Here is a 20,439-nt window from a genome sequence, read left to right as displayed (position 1 = left end):
GATAAAGTTTCTGCAAATTTACACAGTGATTGATCAGTGGCTGAGTGAAAAATCTAATTGCAAAAAACTCAGTAACTAAAAGCTATGAAGGGATTCGAACTCACACCAAGGGAGTTCGTAGACCAAAAGGAACAGAGCAACAGGACACAAAGCTTGACACTGATCCTTAACATGACACACTGATGGACTAACACCCAGACAGACTGACAGACAGACAGGCAGGCAGATATAAAGGTCACCTTTCAAATTATTGTGAGACGTTGCCTGAATACAGCAGCTTTTAAAGGCAATCAGATCCAGTTCTAACCTTTATTTCCTCACCTTTCTCCTCAGATATGCTAAAGCTGCCAGCCGTGATGCCGAGCAGATCTCCAACAAGCAGTTCTTCATGTTCACTCTGTTTTTTCATCCAGTAATGATCATCATCCTACATTCACCCTGTTGGAGGTAGGTGAAGGGAACACGACCTGAGAAATGTCTACTTTATTCCTGACTAGTCTCGCAGTAGCTTTTTCAGAGGACTGTGCCTGCCCTCTTCACCACCTACATCCAATTTCTCACAATGTCATCACCTTTCTCTGCCGTCCAGTCCAGTAATGTTTCTCTTCTTTCACTGTGTTGTCCTGTCCAGTATTGCTCGTGCGAATGTCAGAAGTCTCCGCATGTTGGTCAGTTGGCTTTTGTAGTCACTGTTTTCTTTTGTTTTTATATGCATCTGAAGTTGTCTTGCCTTGTTCTTTCTTGTTTTGTCTTCGTGATGTTGCTCTTCTTTCTCTTTCGTTGTTCAGTTCAGTTTGTGGGAATGTCAAAAGTCGCTGTGTGTGGGTCAACTGGGGTTTTGCAGTCTCTATTTTCTTTTGTTATTACTCGTATATGCTCTTTTATTGGTTTATCCTACTCTTCTTCTTCGTTGTTTTGCGTCTGCACTTACTGCCAACAGAAAATTAGATGCTGTTTAGTAAAGTAAATTCTGTATTGCTGTTTGAATTTTCTGTGATTAAATTGATTCTTGCACCTGTTGCTTCCATTATTCCATCATTCTATCTCTTTCTAAGCTCGCGCAATGGTGTTTTCTCCCTAATGTTCCGCTGGTAGTACTTAGCAGGGCATCTTGTTCCACACTCTTGATATTTATTTGCTTCTACAGATATTCTACGTAGTGTTTATTCCACATTCCGCGTGTTTCTGATGTCATGATGTCTTGTTCTCTGTGACGTTATGGTGCCTTACGATGGCTGCATTTAACGGATTCTGGAGGAAAATACTGTGGATTCAAATAATTAATGAGAAAAATACCTATTACAACCTGACTAAATCATCTGTGGCCTTTCAAGATCCTTTTGGCTCTACTCTTTAAGGACTAGCACCATCACTGAGCCTTTTTTCTGTCTTGTAGCCCAGAGTCAGAGGGCCAGAATCTCTCCACTATAGAATAATAAGAACAGTGCATTTCAGAATACGGACACATTTCTCAAGAGTCTCTTCACGTTACTGCTTCGATAAAACGCCACACTCTTGCCTTGCTGCAGCTCGTGTGCTCCTCTGAAGCCTCTTTGTTAGCGTTACCCTTACCTGTTGCCTTAAAAATGTGTCGGCAGAGGTGCCTCCCCGCCGCGGCTCTCATGTGAAAAGGTTTGTTTTTTGCAAGCGGGATTTCACGGGTTGGGAAGAGTCAGTTTGGATTTTCCCCGTGCCGGAGTAAAAGGGGGAGACAGTGGTGGCGGAGATCATGAAAAAGTGTGGGGGGGAAAAAAACAGACGGCGATATCTTTTATGGAGGGCGAGTGTATCACAGGCAGGGGGCGGCGCGACACCCTAACTCAGGGAGGGAAGGGCGTGAGCTTCCAGTGGGACGGGAGATGAAATGTAAAGTTAAATTAATCTGTTTTTTGCTTCAAGACTCGCCATTCAAGTGGAACTAAAGTAAACTTGGGAGTGCTGGAGTTTGTTAAGGCAGTGATGGCGTCTGGGAGTGTGGGGAGAATTGGCGTGGATGTTTCGTGTGGAATAAACACTTTACCGTTTTTTCAATAAAGTAATGTATATAAATGAACCAGACACCTATTTATTTTTTTAATTCAGTTTATTAATTTACTTTTGTTTGTACATGTGTAAGTTATGGATAACATTGCAAACATATAGCTAAAATAGATAAGGTGTTAGAATGAACGGGGTTCAGAATTTCGACGGAGAAAGAAATGCCAGCCGATGCACAAACATTTTTCAGAGGTGCATATATATATATATATATATATATATATATATATATATATATATATATATATATATATATATATATATATATATATATATATATATATATATATATATATATAATTTTTTTCTCTCGTTAAGGCAGATTAATAATGTATACCTGAATATTACTCAAATGTGTGAGGAAGCTTACGTCTAACGTAATATTAAAAAAAAAAACACTTGTAGGATGAACATTTCACATTATTTTAATTAATATGAAAGGTCAGTTGCAGGCTGAAATGCAAGAAAATAATAAATAGATAGTATTGTTTCAAGTGATTACTGTGAGATGCAATAAAGATGACACACAAGCTCCTCAGTCAGTAGCGTCTCACCTACAAATAGAACGCCGGCCGCATCGTGAAGTACGTTGTGCGTACCACTGGAAGAATGAGCAGCAGTACGGGAGTATGACAAACTGTTCCTAGTCTCGCAATTAACCCGGGAGAAAGAAAAGAAAAAAAAAATGTATCGACGCAGTCTGAAAAACAAGTAGCATTAAAGAGTCAGAGAGCAGCGAGGCGTGACCTGAACTCAGCAAATGAAAAGAAGTTCCGCAACACTTTACACTTTTGCACGCTGGTTCCGCTGCCTTTAGTGCAAAACAAACACAAAAATCAAAGTGCCAATACTGCAACTCTGCCTGCATGCAGCGATAATGCGAGGCCACTCCACTCCCGGTGCACATCCTCGCCATCCGCGGAGACTTGATGCCGTGAGGACGTGAAGAGCTTAACGCCCCGACCCCCGAGCCCCGAGTCTCGAGTCTCGAGTCTGCAGCTCTGCGTCTGTGGACCATATTCTGAAACGCTTCTGCCCACAACTCTACTACTTCCAAAAAACTAATTAAAGTGACATGGGTTTTTAAGGGTGTTTTCGTGGCTTTAGTAACAGATTAACGAGATTTATACTCTATTTACAGGGGAAACACTTGAAAACGCGGCTAATCCTCACCGTGGCCTTTGATAAGTGTCGTGGCGAGAGCAAAAAGTCTCTGAATACTGCACCAGTACCGGACGGGCAGATCCTTGGGCACTCTCTGGTGGATGCTTCTGTATCTTCAGATTACTTGTGTATTTTGGAAACTACAGAACGATTCGAGTATTGTAAAAGTATGTGAAAGATGTAGGTGATTAGTAAAAGCAGAGAAAGGAGAAAAAGGAAAGCAAAACGTCACAGCTCCGCGTCTGTGCGAGGACCGGAGGGGCAGATCCTAACAAGAGTGAGTGTTCAATGGGGACAGATCTGCAATGGCTGAGAAGGTTAAAAGCAAAGGAAGAAGCAATTGGTCACCTTACTCCTGTGCAATCTTGTCAGTTCCAGCCCAGCCTATTTCACTCCACTCCTGTTATTTCCAGTTCACCTTATTCGTGTTCACTTCAGTCCTTTCTTATCCTCTCCTATACAATCCAGTCTAGTTTAATCCAGTACCGGTCTGCAATGACTGGGAAGGTTAAAAGCGGAGAAGCTGGCCAATGTACTTGTGTCGAGGCTCAGGATTGCGTGTCTCGTGGGAGTGTGGCTTGCTGTAAAACCTGGACGATTTTTCAAGGGAGGAATAAAACAACAGGCAGTAAAAGGTCTGAGCCACTCCATTACTCTTTTTGTTGTCAGTGTTGTCTCTCCAAGCTGTATCTTTTGACTTTTCTCTCTCTCTCTCTCTCTCTCTCTCTCTCTCTCTCTCTCTCTCTCTCTCTCTCTCTCTCTCTCTCTCTCTCTCTCTCTCTCTCTCTCTCTCTCTCTCTCTCTCTCTCTCTCTCTCTCTCTCTCTCTCTCTCTCGTATATTTGTATAACTGGATCATGCAACCAGAGTAATTTTGAAATATTTACCTAACTAAACGCTAACTCAAGATTAAAAACCGTAGCTGTCTTGTTTGAATGAATGTCCATGAGAGAGAGAGAGAGAGAGAGAGAGAGAGAGAGAGAGAGAGAGAGAGAGAGAGAGAGAGAGAGAGAGAGAGAGAGAGAGAGAGAGAGAGAGAGAGACGCTCCCTTGGTGTCAGAAGCAGCAAGTCATTACTCTGGCATCTAAATTCTGTTTCATTATATCTGCCAAAGCGATTCCCAACGTTGATGAAAGCACGGCGGTCCACGAGCCAGGGGAAGCCGGGACCAGCAGCGCGTCACCAGTTGGTAGCCCCTGGTTTCCACATGACTCCTCCTGCAAATAAATAAACAAGTGTTTGTAGATTCAACAGAAAGGCGAGAAAGTGCTGGACGCTAAGAGGAGTGGCGTTAAATCATGCAAATGTTAGGAATGCATTGGTGAATCGTCGCTCATATGCCGAGGGTGTCAACGAGCAGCTGTCAAGTGGAAAAATAGTTCAGTTTTCAGTTTACTGGGAGTCGATTTCAGTTACGTTTCGCTTTGGTAACGACACAGCCTCGAGGTTTTTTTTCTTTTCCTTCTGGCAAGTCGTTCCTCTTGCAGTGTCTTTCCTCTCGTGTCTTAACAGTAATATGTATGTTGCATCTTGTGTTTCCAGTGATTACGTTATCAAATACAGTCAAATTTGTTCCTGCATTTTACGTTCTTGTGTTATTTTTGGTTTGTAGTATTGTAGTTTAAATTTTTGTCGTAATTTCTGTGGTAAAAGGTAATTTATATTCTACTACGTGTTTCAGATAGTTCAAATGTTTATTTATTGTATAGCATCAGTTATTTCTTATTGTTTTTAGTATCCGGTAAGTCAGTCAGTCAGTGCCTCTCCCTGTGTCCGGTTCAGTATTATCAGCCTTGTTAACGGAGACCCGCTGAGTGTTTGATATCACACTTATTACATATTTCAACACGTATGGGATGGGTAATAGCTTCTGTCCCTGCAATATTGTCGTTATTGGAGAAGTGCCTGATTCTTGTCTCCTTGTGGTTATTATAAAATTGTGGTTTTAATTTGCTTTCTCGTATGTACAGAATTTATGCATTGAAATTTATGTCCCCAGTATTTTAGTCATTAAATAAGAGTCTGCTTATTGCGTCCTCTTGTTACTAGTGAGTTTATTGTAATATTTTGCTATTCATTTTCTTTTCTCCGATCGTCGAAGACTGGTGTATTGCAATTTAGGCCTTCCCAAAATTTTCGAGGTCGAGGTCAAGGGTCGTGTTGGTCGTTGTGTTAAGATCGAAGAGCGTGTTGGTCGTTGAGTTAAGGTCAAAAGTCATGTCGGTCGTTGTGTTGAGGTGTAGGGTCATGGTGGTCTATATATAGCAAAGTGACGGTCGTGTTGGTCACTGTTAAGGTCGAAAGTCTTGGTGGTTGTGTTGAGGTGGAGGTCGTCTTCTCATAGCCGAGAAATGTTGCGTTTGTCACTCAGTATATAAAGAGTCGCACATTCTCTCCCTTATTCTTCTCGCCGGCAAATTCTGGACCAGACTCCTTCGGTGCATTTCTTATTTTCCATGACTTTTCACATTTTTCAAGAGCGGAATATCAGGTTGCCTTTAGAGCTAAATTGAATTTGCCTGTTTTGCAATCCTGAAACTTGAAGGAACGCCGCACACCAAGCCTTTGTTTATTCCTTGCTTCCAGTGCTCTCTCTCTCTCTCTCTCTCTCTCTCTCTCTCTCTCTCTCTCTCTCTCTCTCTCTCTCTCTCTCTCTCTCTCTCTCTCTCTCTCTCTCTCACCCCGGAGTGATAAGACTCGCCTATTTCTCTCGTCTCCAAGGCAGACAGGGTAACAAGGTATAAATATAGTTTGCAAAAGTCTATGGTTATTTTAAGAGTCCTTTTAACTTCCCCAAAGATCAGGTTTCTGGCACATACTGGTACATGCTCTCTGTTACTCACTCCTCCATGAATAATAAGGCACACCCATTCAAGTCCGCTCTTAACCAGGTAGGGCATATGTGCATCTTGTAGACTATAATTATCTTGAGTTTCCTTATAACTTTACAGAACTAGTTTCTCTGCCACAGTATTAGTACATATTTCTCTAACGTGCACCTTTTACACGTGTTCCGACACAAATGTACTGTACGCTTGAGTGTGTTTGGCCACGAGAAACAGGGTATGTGTATCTTGTAGAAGACTATGGTTATCTTGAGTTTCCTTGTAACTTTCCCAGACAACAAGTTTCCTCAATAATGGTACACATGTACTCTCCAACACTCGCTCCTTCCTGTATGACAAGGCACACCTGTTTCTCTCCTCTCCCAGCCCGAGCATATGAAGACTTTCATATCTTGAATTTCCTTGTAACTTTCCCCACAGAACAAGCCTCCTCGTCACAATAATGATGCTTGCCCTTTACACTGGGCATATTCTCCTATTCTGCTACATGTACGACATAACTGTACGTAAACTTCAGTGTAGTGAGGCTCCCGCAGCCACCTGTCACTCCAACGAAGATTTTCCCTCCCACTTCCTCTAGTCACGAAGCCACACTGCACACACTAAGCGAGGCCCACGCAGGTCAACGTCACTAAAGGGAAGTAAGATAAATTCGTTACCATCCACAACGTTCCATTCTCAGTGAGTCGCTGCCCCTGTCGTTGCCTCCTCCCCAAGTACACTGACCACACTGTCCGCCGCCTAGCTTCAATAAATCACTCCAGCCGCTGGTGGATCCTATTTCTGTCGAGATTCTGGGTGTCTTGTTTAAATTCTAACAATCCTTTGAATCCTCGTTCGCAGCACTGCTGAAATTGTGGCACACACACATTGGGTATTTGGATTGAAAGAATATTGTGACTTTTTTTTTATTTCATCGCTGAACGTGTATCCAGAGTTTCAAATTGTAATTGTACTCGTAAAACGTATCTGCAGATTGATTTGAGTGTGTGTTTATTCTCATGTAGGTACATGTATGAGCTTTCATCCGCAAACACTATAAATTTCATATCTGGCTGAACTATTCCGTTATGTTAGATTACGTTGGTTCAAATTTTAGAATAGTGCGCTTTAATTCAGTCTTCGTTTCTTACTTTTCGTTAAGTTGGGATAGGCAGGGGAAGGAAAAGGAAGGAAGTAAGATAAGATTAGGTCACATCCAATTTCAGAAAGCAGTAATACGCCCCTGCTTGGCCATCAGCGGTTCCCTCTTATTTCACCCACGTGAATAGAGTGTTCAGATGTGAATCATTTAGGTGTGACAGTTTTTCATGTGGCCTTCCTGTACATCATCATGGGGGGTTTTACATTACCTCGCCCTGGTCATCAGCCCCGCTCTGTTATTTGACCCTTCTGGATAGAGTTCAGACATACAGCATTTGTGTGGCGGTCTTTCATTTGACCTTCCACTACACCATTCGGTCGGTGCACTGTCCGTATTTTATAAGATTTACTTCGTCGCTTTCCGCCTCAGCGTTCCGTGCCACAATGGTCGACCCGACTGACAGATTCCATGCATTCGTTGCGTCCTGCTGAGTGCGACGCCGCGCCATTTCATTCCCTTCCTGCTTTTATTCCCGCACCGCATAGACCACCAAGGCGTCTCTCCGTCTTTCAGCCCCTTAATTAGTGTTCATTATTACTTTTTACAGGATTTTACTCTACACTGAGGACTGCAATGCTAATTAACTAGAGTATATATACGAGTAGTTTTTTTGTTTATCTTATTTTTTTTTTTGCAGTTCTCTTATTATTTCATCTATCACATCTTCTTTCAATAGGTACTCGTACATTAAAATATGTTGTCTTATAGTGTCTTATGATATCGTACGTCTGTTTTCACAATAATCCATCACTTCCTCGTGCTCACACACACACACACACACACACACACACACACACACACACACACACACACACAAAGAGAGAGAACAGTCAAGGGATTCAAGACAGTGGTGAAGATGACAGATATGGCAGACGGTGCAATACAAACTCTAAATTTCATATACTGCAGCTTGGTAAATTTCTGTTGTTGTTGCTCCTATTGCGTCGTTGCTGTTGTTGTTGTTGTTGTTGTTGTTGTTGTTGTTGTTGTTGTTGTTGTTGTTGTTGCCATCAACTTTAGTAGCTTCAACCATCAGTAGATAAGATTAAATAACAAAACACACACACACACACACACACACACACACACACACACACACACACACACACGTCACCACTAAAACACACCAATACAAAAGAAGACAAACCATCGTATTTCCCCCCAATACAACACACACATCCCTCCTTAGTGAAGTAAGGAGGCTGGGAGCACATGATTCCGTGTGTCGCGACGCTAATTACGTCTGCACCAACACTGCCAGTTAATCGAGCAAACACGTCCTGCAGTCTAAGGTAACGAGGAGCCCGGCGTGAGTTAGGGAATCAGGAGAGTGAAGGGAGTGAAGGTGCCGGACAGCAGTGAAGGGCTGGACGAGAGGCGCCGAGGGAAGCTGGACTCTCGCGCTCCTGATTAAATGTTGTATTAGCTGAGGATGAATGTAGCCTTTTAGCTTGCATTGTACGTTGAATTGGGGAGTTAAGATAGTGAGTTATGGGGAATTTTAGTGGATTCTACCCTGTTACTCTTCAGTGCTTGCTTATGAGTGAGTTTTGAGTGAATGCGATGTACAAGTGCTACTGTTAATGTTGCTGTTTCTGTTACTACTATTAGTACTGCTTCTGCGGGGAGTAAAGGTGTCATGTTGATGTTATTCTTGGTTTCTATTCTGTATAATATAATCTTTCTCACTTTAGGACGTATCTACTTAGTCTATTTCTGCCTTTCATTTCCAATTTGTTCATAAAATGCCTCCTTCTGAATTCTTATCCAAAATACGGAAACTCTTTTGAGTGTACAGAAAGAAGAAAAGTAGTAATTAGTGTGTGTGTGTGTGTGTGTGTGTGTGTGTGTGTGTGTGTGTGTGTGTGTGTGTGTGTGTGTGTGTGTCAATGGGCTTTCCTTACTGGGTCTTGGTCATCTTTTTGCAGGGATCTTGGGGAAACCTTTGCGCTGCAGGAGGCGCAGCCATGATATCGGGAAGAAGAGAACAGCGGGAAGAAAACTGCTGTGATGACGAAGGATAGAGAAAGGAGAGAAGAGGGAGAAGAGAGGGACGGTAATAGAAAAGGAAATATTAACTTGATAAAAACTGAAAGAATAAATAAACAAATAAATAGAAAGCAAAGAAAGTATGACGACAGTCTCTTAACAAACTGACGAATACTAATCATACTTTGACGGAACTTAGTTTATTCAGGCACTAGTAATTTTTGTCACTATGATCAAGTAACGAAAGTGGATAATAAAGGCACTTGCAGAGAGAGAGAGAGAGAGAGAGAGAGAGAGAGAGAGAGAGAGAGAGAGAGAGTGTGTGTGTGTGTGTGTGTGTGTGTGTGTGTGTGTGTGTGGAAGAAAACGAGAGCCTGGCAACAAACCATATGCATAATATTCTATACTTATCTATTATGCATTTTCTTAAGTTCTTCCACTTTGGGTAGTTTTTCAAAATGCATTCTGTCATCACCTTTGACGTGACCTGATTTGCACCCACGCACGATACAAACTGTTGGCATTTTTGCATAACTCACAAAATTACCGCAGCCTCCCCGACCACAACAGAAAACGAGGCTCCGTTCCACTGGGCGGCAGGGTGACTACGTGTTTGACTGGAGAGTTTCGAGCGGCAGAAGCTTTGGTCTAGATTACCTATGACGTCAGGCAAAGACCGAGACCCAGTTAGGCTCCCCTCCGTGCGCTTTGAAAATACCTTCCTCGCTTTACCTAGCATACAACACTACCACATAACTTCGCGTATGAGATGAGTTTGTCATCCTCAACAACAACAACAACAACAACTACAGCTACCACCACCACACCAAAATTACCTCCAGAAACCACCACCACAAGCAATGACATCAAATACCACCACTACCACCACCATCCCGGCTATCACACGTGTTATCCTTCCAGTCGACCACAAGCTAAATGGTGCGAGCCGCGTGCCTTTCCTTGCGTGATTAATAAACGTGACGATGATGACTCGCAGTGAAGGAGACTTGCCCGTCGCTTCCCCAGCTGATCGAACCTTCCCACACACACACACACACACACACACACACTGACAGATGATGGATGCTCCTCCGTGTCAAGTATTTATTAATTGTGTACAGAAGGACATTGATACGTGTTTGAGTGTTGGATGGGTTTTGGGCTGCAGAAGTAATGTAAAGGATTTTGTATCTAGGTTTGTTTGTTTTTTTCATTCCTTTTTTCACTATGTGTGTAAAAAATAATACTAACTGACGGTTTGTTTGCAGGCGGAGTTGTAACATAAATGACATCGTATCTACGTTTGTCCGGTATTTCTTTCTTCATTTTTCACGTGTGTGTGTGTGTGTGTGTGTGTGTGTGTGTGTGTGTGTGTGTGTGTGTGTGTGTGTGTGTGTGTGTGTGTGTGTGTGTGCGAGTATACATACATACACAGCACCATCCTGCACGCGTGTAGATGCATGCACGTACAAGTGTGCATATGAATCCCAGCAAGTGTGCATTCCCGACTAATTCATCACTCACTGAAACATTCATGCTCCTTTGTTCGCCTGGACGCTGCTGGGGGGATAGCGGGGGCGGTGGGCTCCCTGGACCGGATACGGCAGGTGATGCATCGCGGCGGCGCCTTAATGGGTTGTTTAGCGCGTCGAGCAGATCCCCCCGACCCCCGCCAAGCAATGCAGGGCCTCCCAATCTGCCCGGGACAAAGGCACCATTGCAGTCTTGTCTCGCTTTATGATGGTGGGAGTAATGGATGGCCGGCGTGTTTGACTGAAGAGCTGCTGGGATGTGCCTTGCTGTGAGTCTTGGGTATGGAAGGAGATAAGTTGTGTTGCTTCTTTTCTGTAATCTGTTCATTGTGCAATGGTTGAGGCTAAGGTTATCTATTGGTTGGGGAGTTGAGAAGTGATAGGGTGTAGTGTCCTGTTTGGAGTGTTGGTAAGGGAGGAAGGATTCAGGCTATGTTGCTTCGCCTCTATAATGTTATAATGTCAGTCATCATCATCGTTGTCGTCAGCCATATAGACACAATACAGTGCCATGCCTATACTGCATGGCACTGTAAATTTATTAAAGTTTATCAGAAATACATCACCTTTCATTTCACATTCAAAAAGGTGACGTCACATTGAGTGCGTCACATCGCTCGGCTCACTCAGATAGCCATCACGCGCGCCCCTCCAGCCCCGCCATCTGCTTATGCAAAATGAGAGTCTTGCCTGCCTGCCTTGGGAGGAGAGCGGGGGCGTCTGTATCACGACAATATTCTGAAACACTTCTGCACTGCACCACTACTTTCAAAAGGCTTTACGTAGTTGAAGGGACACGGGTTTTACGGGTGTTTTTAAGGTTAAAAAGACCCATTAACAAGATTTCTACGATATCAACAAGATAAACACTCTAAGAATCAGGCTAACCATTTATGTGGCCTTCGAAAATAATACTAGTAAAATTACACGGTTTTCAAAGCTGCTTTCTTCTTGAATCCACTTGAATTATACTTCAGTCTACTTGAAACCACTTGAAATTCACTCAAAACTCACTCATAATCAACCACTGAAGAGTAACAGGGTAGAATCCACTGAAATTCCCCATAACTCACTATCTTAACTCCCCAATTCAACGTACAATGCAAGCTAACAGGCTACATTCATCCTCAGCTAATACAACACTTAATCAGGAGCGCGAGAGTCCAGCTTCCCTCGGCGCCTCTCGTCCAGCCCTTCACTGCTGTCCGGCACCTTCACTCCCTTCACTCTCCTGATTCCCTAACTCACGCCGGGCTCCTCGTTACCTTAGACTGCAGGACGTGTTTGCTCGATTAACTGGCAGTGTTGGTGCAGACGTAATTAGCGTCGCGACACACGGAATCATGTGCTCCCAGCCTCCTTACTTCACTAAGGAGGGATGTGTGTGTTGTATTGGGGGGAAATACGATGGTTTGTCTTCTTTTGTATTGGTGTGTTTTAGTGGTGACGTGTGTGTGTGTGTGTGTGTGTGTGTGTGTGTGTGTGTGTGTGTGTGTGTGTGTGTGTGTGTGTGTGTGTTTTCTTATTTAATCTTATCTACTGATGGTTGAAGCTACTAAAGTTGATGGCAACAACAACAACAACAACAACAACAACAACAACAACAACAACAGCAACGACGCAATAGGAGCAACAACAACAGAAATTTACCAAGCTGCAGTATATGAAATTTAGAGTTTGTATTGCACCGTCTGCCATATCTGTCATCTTCACCACTGTCTTGAATCCCTTGACTGTTCTCTCTCTTTGTGTGTGTGTGTGTGTGTGTGTGTGTGTGTGTGTGTGTGTGTGTGTGTGTGTGTGTGTGTGTGTGTGTGAGCACGAGGAAGTGATGGATTATTGTGAAAACAGACGTACGATATCATAAGACACTATAAGACAACATATTTTAATGTACCTATTGAAAGAAGATGTGATAGATGAAATAATAAGAGAACTGCAAAAAAAAAATAAGATAAAAAAAAAAACTACTCGTATATATACTCTAGTTAATTAGCATTGCAGTCCTCAGTGTAGAGTAAAATCCTGTAAAAAGTAATAATGAACACTAATTAAGGGGCTGAAAGACGGAGAGACGCCTTGGTGGTCTATGCGGTGCGGGAATAAAAGCAGGAAGGGAATGAAATGGCGCGGCGTCGCACTCAGCGGGACGCAACGAATGCATGGAATCTGTCAGTCGGGTCGACCATTGTGGCACGGAACGCTCAGGCGGAAAGCGACGAAGTAAATCTTATAAAATACGGACAGTGCACCGACCGAATGGTGTAGTGGAAGGTCAAATGAAAGACCGCCACACACAAATGCTGTATGTCTGAACTCTATCCAGAAGGGTCAAATAACAGAGCGGGGCTGATGACCAGGGCGAGGTAATGTAAAACCCCCCATGATGATGTACAGGAAGGCCACATGAAAGACTGTCACACCTAAATGATTCACATCTGAACACTCTATTCACGTGGGTGAAATAAGAGGGAACCGCTGATGGCCAAGCAGGGGCGTATTACTGCTTTCTGAAATTGGATGTGACCTAATCTTATCTTACTTCCTTCCTTTTTCCTTCCCCTGCCTATCCCAACTTAACAAAAAGTAAGAAACGAAGACTGAATTGAAGCGTACTATTCTAAAATTTGAACCAACGTAATCTAACATAACGGAATAGTTCAGCCAGATATGAAATTTAAAGTGTTTGTGGATGAAAGCTCATACATGTACCTACATGAGAATAAACACACTCAAATCAATCTGCAAATACGTTTTACGAGTACAATTACAATTTGAAACTCTGGATACACGTTCAGCGATGAAATAAAAAAAAAACAAGTCACAATATTCTTTCAATCCAAATACCCAATGTGTGCGTGCCACAATTTCAGCAGTGCTGCGAACAAGGATTCAAAGGATTGTTAGAATTTAAACAAGACACCCAGAATCTCGACAGAAATAGGATCCACCAGCGGCTGGAGTGATTTATTGAAGCTAGGCGGCGGACAGTGTGGTCAGTGTACTTGGGGAGGAGGCAACGACAGGGGCAGCGACTCACTGAGAATGGAACGTTGTGGATGGTAACGAATTTATCTTACTTCCCTTTAGTGGCGTTGACCTGCGTGGGCCTCGCTTAGTATGTGCAGTGTGGCTCCGTGACTAGAGGAAGTGGGAGGGAAAATCTTCGTTGGAGTGACAGGTGGCTGCGGGAGCCTCACTACACTGAAGTTTACGTACAGTTATGTCGTACATGTAGCAGAATAGGAGAATATGCCCAGTGTAAAGGGCAAGCATCATTATTGTGACGAGGAGGCTTGTTCTGTGGGGAAAGTTACAAGGAAATTCAAGATATGAAAGTCTTCATATGCTCGGGCTGGGAGAGGAGAGAAACAGGTGTGCCTTGTCATACAGGAAGGAGCGAGTGTTGGAGAGTACATGTGTACCATTATTGAGGAAACTTGTTGTCTGGGAAAGTTACAAGAAAACTCAAGATAACCATAGTCTTCTACAAGATACACATACCCTGTTTCTCGTGGCCAAACACACTCAAGCGTACAGTACATTTGTGTCGGAACACGTGTAAAAGGTGCACGTTAGAGAAATATGTACTAATATTGTGGCAAAGAGACTAGTTATGTAAAGTTATAAGGAAACTCAAGATAATTATAGTCTACAAGATGCACATATGCCCTACCTGGTTAAGAGCGGACTTGAATGGGTGTGCCTTATTATTCATGGAGGAGTGAGTAACAGAGAGCACAGTATGTGCCAGAAACCTGATCTTTGGGGAAGTTAAAAGGACTCTTAAAATAACCATAGACTTTTGCAAACTATATTTATACCTTGTTACCCTGTCTGCCTTGGAGACGAGAAAAATAGGCGAGTCTTATCACTCCGGGGGGGGAGAGAGAGAGAGAGAGAGAGAGAGAGAGAGAGAGAGAGAGAGAGAGAGAGCACTGGAAGCAAGGAATAAACAAAGGCTTGGTGTGCGGCGTTCCTTCAAGTTTCAGGATTGCAAAACAGGCAAATTCAATTTAGCTCTAAAGGCAACCTGATATTCCGCTCTTGAAAAATGTGAAAAGTCATGGAAAATAAGAAATGCACCGAAGGAGTCTGGTCCAGAATTTGCCGGCGAGAAGAATAAGGGAGAGAATGTGCGACTCTTTATATACTGAGTGACGAACGCAACATTTCTCGGCTATGAGAAGACGACCTCCACCTCAACACAACCACCAAGACTTTCGACCTTAACAGTGACCAACACGACCGTCACTTTGCTATATATAGACCACCACGACCCTACACCTCAACACAACGACCGACATGACTTTTGACCTTAACTCAACGACCAACACGCTCTTCGATCTTAACACAACGACCAACACGACCCTTGACCTCGACCTCGAAAATTTTGGGAAGGCCTAAATTGCAATACACCAGTCTTCGACGATCGGAGAAAAGAAAATGAATAGCAAAATATTACAATAAACTCACTAGTAACAAGAGGACGCAATAAGCAGACTCTTATTTAATGACTAAAATACTGGGGACATAAATTTCAATGCATAAATTCTGTACATACGAGAAAGCAAATTAAAACCACAATTTTATAATAACCACAAGGAGACAAGAATCAGGCACTTCTCCAATAACGACAATATTGCAGGGACAGAAGCTATTACCCATCCCATACGTGTTGAAATATGTAATAAGTGTGATATCAAACACTCAGCGGGTCTCCGTTAACAAGGCTGATAATACTGAACCGGACACAGGGAGAGGCACTGACTGACTGACTTACCGGATACTAAAAACAATAAGAAATAACTGATGCTATACAATAAATAAACATTTGAACTATCTGAAACACGTAGTAGAATATAAATTACCTTTTACCACAGAAATTACGACAAAAATTAAAACTACAATACTACAAACCAAAAATAACACAAGAACGTAAAATGCAGGAACAAATTTGACTGTATTTGATAACGTAATCACTGGAGACACAAGATGCAACATACATATTACTGTTAAGACACGAGAGGAAAGACACTGCAAGAGGAACGACTTGCCAGAAGGAAAAGAAAAAAAAACCTCGAGGCTGTGTCGTTACCAAAGCGAAACGTAACTGAAATCGACTCCCAGTAAACTGAAAACTGAACTATTTTTCCACTTGACAGCTGCTCGTTGACACCCTCGGCATATGAGCGACGATCCAGCAATGCATTCCTAACATTTGCATGATTTAACGCCACTCCTCTTAGCGTCCAGCACTTTCTCGCCTTTCTGTTGAATCTACAAACACTTGTTTATTTATTTGCAGGAGGAGTCATGTGGAAACCAGGGGCTACCAACTGGTGACGCGCTGCTGGTCCCGGCTTCCCCTGGCTCGTGGACCGCCGTGCTTTCATCAACGTTGGGAATCGCTTTGGCAGATATAATGAAACAGAATTTAGATGCCAGAGTAATGACTTGCTGCTTCTGACATCAAGGGAGCGTCTCTCTCTCTCTCTCTCTCTCTCTCTCTCTCTCTCTCTCTCTCTCTCTCTCTCTCTCTCTCTCTCTCTCTCTCTCTCTCTCTCTCTCTCATGGACATTCATTCAAACAAGACAGCTACGGTTTTTAATCTTGAGTTAGCGTTTAGTTAGGTAAATATTTCAAAATTACTCTGGTTGCATGATCCAGTTATACAAATATACGAGAGAGAGAGAGAGAGAGAGAGAGAGAGAGAGAGAGAGAGAGAGAGAGAGAGAGAGAGAGAGAGAGAGAGAGAGAGAGAGAGAGAGAGAGAGAGAGAGAGAGAGAGAGAGAGAAAGAGAGACAGAGAGAGAGAGAGAGAGAGAGAGAGAAAAGTCAAAAGATACAGCTTGGAGAGACAACACTGACAACAAAAAGAGTAATGGAGTGGCTCAGACCTTTTACTGCCTGTTGTTTTATTCCTCCCTTGAAAAATCGTCCAGGTTTTACAGCAAGCCACACTCCCACGAGACACGCAATCCTGAGCCTCGACACAAGTACATTGGCCAGCTTCTCCGCTTTTAACCTTCCCAGTCATTGCAGACCGGTACTGGATTAAACTAGACTGGATTGTATAGGAGAGGATAAGAAAGGACTGAAGTGAACACGAATAAGGTGAACTGGAAATAACAGGAGTGGAGTGAAATAGGCTGGGCTGGAACTGACAAGATTGCACAGGAGTAAGGTGACCAATTGCTTCTTCCTTTGCTTTTAACCTTCTCAGCCATTGCAGATCTGTCCCCATTGAACACTCACTCTTGTTAGGATCTGCCCCTCCGGTCCTCGCACAGACGCGGAGCTGTGACGTTTTGCTTTCCTTTTTCTCCTTTCTCTGCTTTTACTAATCACCTACATCTTTCACATACTTTTACAATACTCGAATCGTTCTGTAGTTTCCAAAATACACAAGTAATCTGAAGATACAGAAGCATCCACCAGAGAGTGCCCAAGGATCTGCCCGTCCGGTACTGGTGCAGTATTCAGAGACTTTTTGCTCTCGCCACGACACTTATCAAAGGCCACGGTGAGGATTAGCCGCGTTTTCAAGTGTTTCCCCTGTAAATAGAGTATAAATCTCGTTAATCTGTTACTAAAGCCACGAAAACACCCTTAAAAACCCATGTCACTTTAATTAGTCTTTTGGAAGTAGTAGAGTTGTGGGCAGAAGCGTTTCAGAATATGGTCCACAGACGCAGAGCTGCAGACTCGAGACTCGAGACTCGGGGCTCGGGGGTCGGGGCGTTAAGCTCTTCACGTCCTCACGGCATCAAGTCTCCGCGGATGGCGAGGATGTGCACCGGGAGTGGAGTGGCTTCGCATTATCGCTGCATGCAGGCAGAGTTGCAGTATTGGCACTTTGATTTTTGTGTTTGTTTTGCACTAAAGGCAGCGGAACCAGCGTGCAAAACTGTAAAGTGTTGCGGAACTTCTTTTCATTTGCTGAGTTCAGGTCACGCCTCGCTGCTCTCTGACTCTTTAATGCTACTTGTTTTTCAGACTGCGTCGATACATTTTTTTTTTCTTTTCTTTCTCCCGGGTTAATTGTGAGACTAGAAACAGTTTGTCATACTCCCGTACTGCTGCTCATTCTTCCAGTGGTACGCACAACGTACTTCACGATGCGGCCGGCGTTCTATTTGTAGGTGAGACGCTACTGACTGAGGAGCTTGTGTGTCATCTTTATTGCATCTCACAGTAATCACTTGAAACAATACTATCTATTTATTATTTTCTTGCATTTCAGCCTGCAACTGACCTTTCATATTAATTAAAATAATGTGAAATGTTCATCCTACAAGTGTTTTTTTTTTTAATATTACGTTAGACGTAAGCTTCATCACACATTTGAGTAATATTCAGGTATACATTATTAATCTGCCTTAACGAGAGAAAAAAAAAATTATATATATATATATATATATATATATATATATATATATATATATATATATATATATATATATATATATATATATATATATATATATATATATATATATATATATATATATATATATATATCTGCACCTCTGAAAAATGTTTGTGCATCGGCTGGCATTTCTTTCTCCGTCAAAATTCTGAACCCCGTTCATTCTAACACCTTATCTATTTTAGCTATATGTTTGCAATGTTATCCATAACTTACACATGTACAAACAAAAGTAAATTAATAAACTGAATTAAAAAAATAAATAGGTGTCTGGTTCATTTATATACATTACTTTATTGAAAAAACGGTAAAGTGTTTATTCCACACGAAACATCCACGCCAATTCTCCCCACACTCCCAGACGCCATCACTGCCTTAACAAACTCCAGCACTCCCAAGTTTACTTTAGTTCCACTTGAATGGCGAGTCTTGAAGCAAAAAACAGATTAATTTAACTTTACATTTCATCTCCCGTCCCACTGGAAGCTCACGCCCTTCCCTCCCTGAGTTAGGGTGTCGCGCCGCCCCCTGCCTGTGATACACTCGCCCTCCATAAAAGATATCGCCGTCTGTTTTTTTCCCCCGCACACTTTTTCATGATCTCCGCCACCACTGTCTCCCCCTTTTACTCCGGCACGGGGAAAATCCAAACTGACTCTTCCCAACCCGTGAAATCCCGCTTGCAAAAAACAAACCTTTTCACATGAGAGCCGCGGCGGGGAGGCACCTCTGCCGACACATTTTTAAGGCAACAGGTAAGGGTAACGCTAACAAAGAGGCTTCAGAGGAGCACACGAGCTGCAGCAAGGCAAGAGTGTGGCGTTTTATCGAAGCAGTAACGTGAAGAGACTCTTGAGAAATGTGTCCGTATTCTGAAATGCACTGTTCTTATTATTCTATAGTGGAGAGATTCTGGCCCTCTGACTCTGGGCTACAAGACAGAAAAAAGGCTCAGTGATGGTGCTAGTCCTTAAAGAGTAGAGCCAAAAGGATCTTGAAAGGCCACAGATGATTTAGTCAGGTTGTAATAGGTATTTTTCTCATTAATTATTTGAATCCACAGTATTTTCCTCCAGAATCCGTTAAATGCAGCCATCGTAAGGCACCATAACGTCACAGAGAACAAGACATCATGACATCAGAAACACGCGGAATGTGGAATAAACACTACGTAGAATATCTGTAGAAGCAAATAAATATCAAGAGTGTGGAACAAGATGCCCTGCTAAGTACTACCAGCGGAACATTAGGGAGAAAACACCATTGCGCGAGCTTAGAAAGAGATAGAATGATGGAATAATGGAAGCAACAGGTGCAAGAATCAATTTAATCACAGAAAATTCAAACAGCAATACAGAATTTACTTTACTAAACAGCATCTAATTTTCTGTTGGCAGTAAGTGCAGACGCAAAACAACGAAGAAGAAGAGTAGGATAAACCAATAAAAGAGCATATACGAGTAATAACAAAAGAAAATAGAGACTGCAAAACCCCAGTTGACCCACACACAGCGACTTTTGACATTCCCACAAACTGAACTGAACAACGAAAGAGAAAGAAGAGCAACATCACGAAGACAAAACAAGAAAGAACAAGGCAAGACAACTTCAGATGCATATAAAAACAAAAGAAAACAGTGACTACAAAAGCCAACTGACCAACATGCGGAGACTTCTGACATTCGCACGAGCAATACTGGACAGGACAACACAGTGAAAGAAGAGAAACATTACTGGACTGGACGGCAGAGAAAGGTGATGACATTGTGAGAAATTGGATGTAGGTGGTGAAGAGGGCAGGCACAGTCCTCTGAAAAAGCTACTGCGAGACTAGTCAGGAATAAAGTAGACATTTCTCAGGTCGTGTTCCCTTCACCTACCTCCAACAGGGTGAATGTAGGATGATGATCATTACTGGATGAAAAAACAGAGTGAACATGAAGAACTACTTGTTGGAGATCTGCTCGGCATCACGGCTGGCAGCTTTAGCATATCTGAGGAGAAAGGTGAGGAAATAAAGGTTAGAACTGGATCTGATTGCCTTTAAAAGCTGCTGTATTCAGGCAACGTCTCACAATAATTTGAAAGGTGACCTTTATATCTGCCTGCCTGTCTGTCTGTCAGTCTGTCTGGGTGTTAGTTCATCAGTGTGTCATGTTAAGGATCAGTGTCAAGCTTTGTGTCCTGTTGCTCTGTTCCTTTTGGTCTACGAACTCCCTTGGTGTGAGTTCGAATCCCTTCATAGCTTTTAGTTACTGAGTTTTTTGCAATTAGATTTTTCACTCAGCCACTGAT

The 20,439-nt window shown here is 42.7% G+C and overlaps 2 long non-coding RNA genes across 2 annotated transcripts; one reads left to right on the top strand and one right to left on the bottom strand.

The window, feature by feature from the left end:
* The first annotated feature begins 326 nt into the window (after positions 1–326).
* On the top strand, positions 327–16,271 carry LOC135097272 (uncharacterized). Its single transcript, XR_010265548.1, has 2 exons — positions 327–447; positions 16,021–16,271. It is a non-coding gene; the product is annotated as an uncharacterized LOC135097272 (long non-coding RNA).
* LOC135097273 (uncharacterized) lies at positions 4,151–20,140 on the bottom strand. Its single transcript, XR_010265549.1, has 2 exons — positions 20,025–20,140; positions 4,151–4,418 (listed from the first exon to the last, which is right to left on the bottom strand). It is a non-coding gene; the product is annotated as an uncharacterized LOC135097273 (long non-coding RNA).
* Between the last annotated feature and the right edge of the window lie 299 nt (positions 20,141–20,439).

The sequence above is a fragment of the Scylla paramamosain genome, unplaced genomic scaffold (genome assembly GCF_035594125.1).
Source record: "Scylla paramamosain isolate STU-SP2022 unplaced genomic scaffold, ASM3559412v1 Contig16, whole genome shotgun sequence".
In the NCBI taxonomy this organism is placed as follows: Eukaryota; Metazoa; Arthropoda; class Malacostraca; order Decapoda; family Portunidae; genus Scylla; species Scylla paramamosain.
This window is presented reverse-complemented; position numbering and strand designations above follow the sequence as displayed.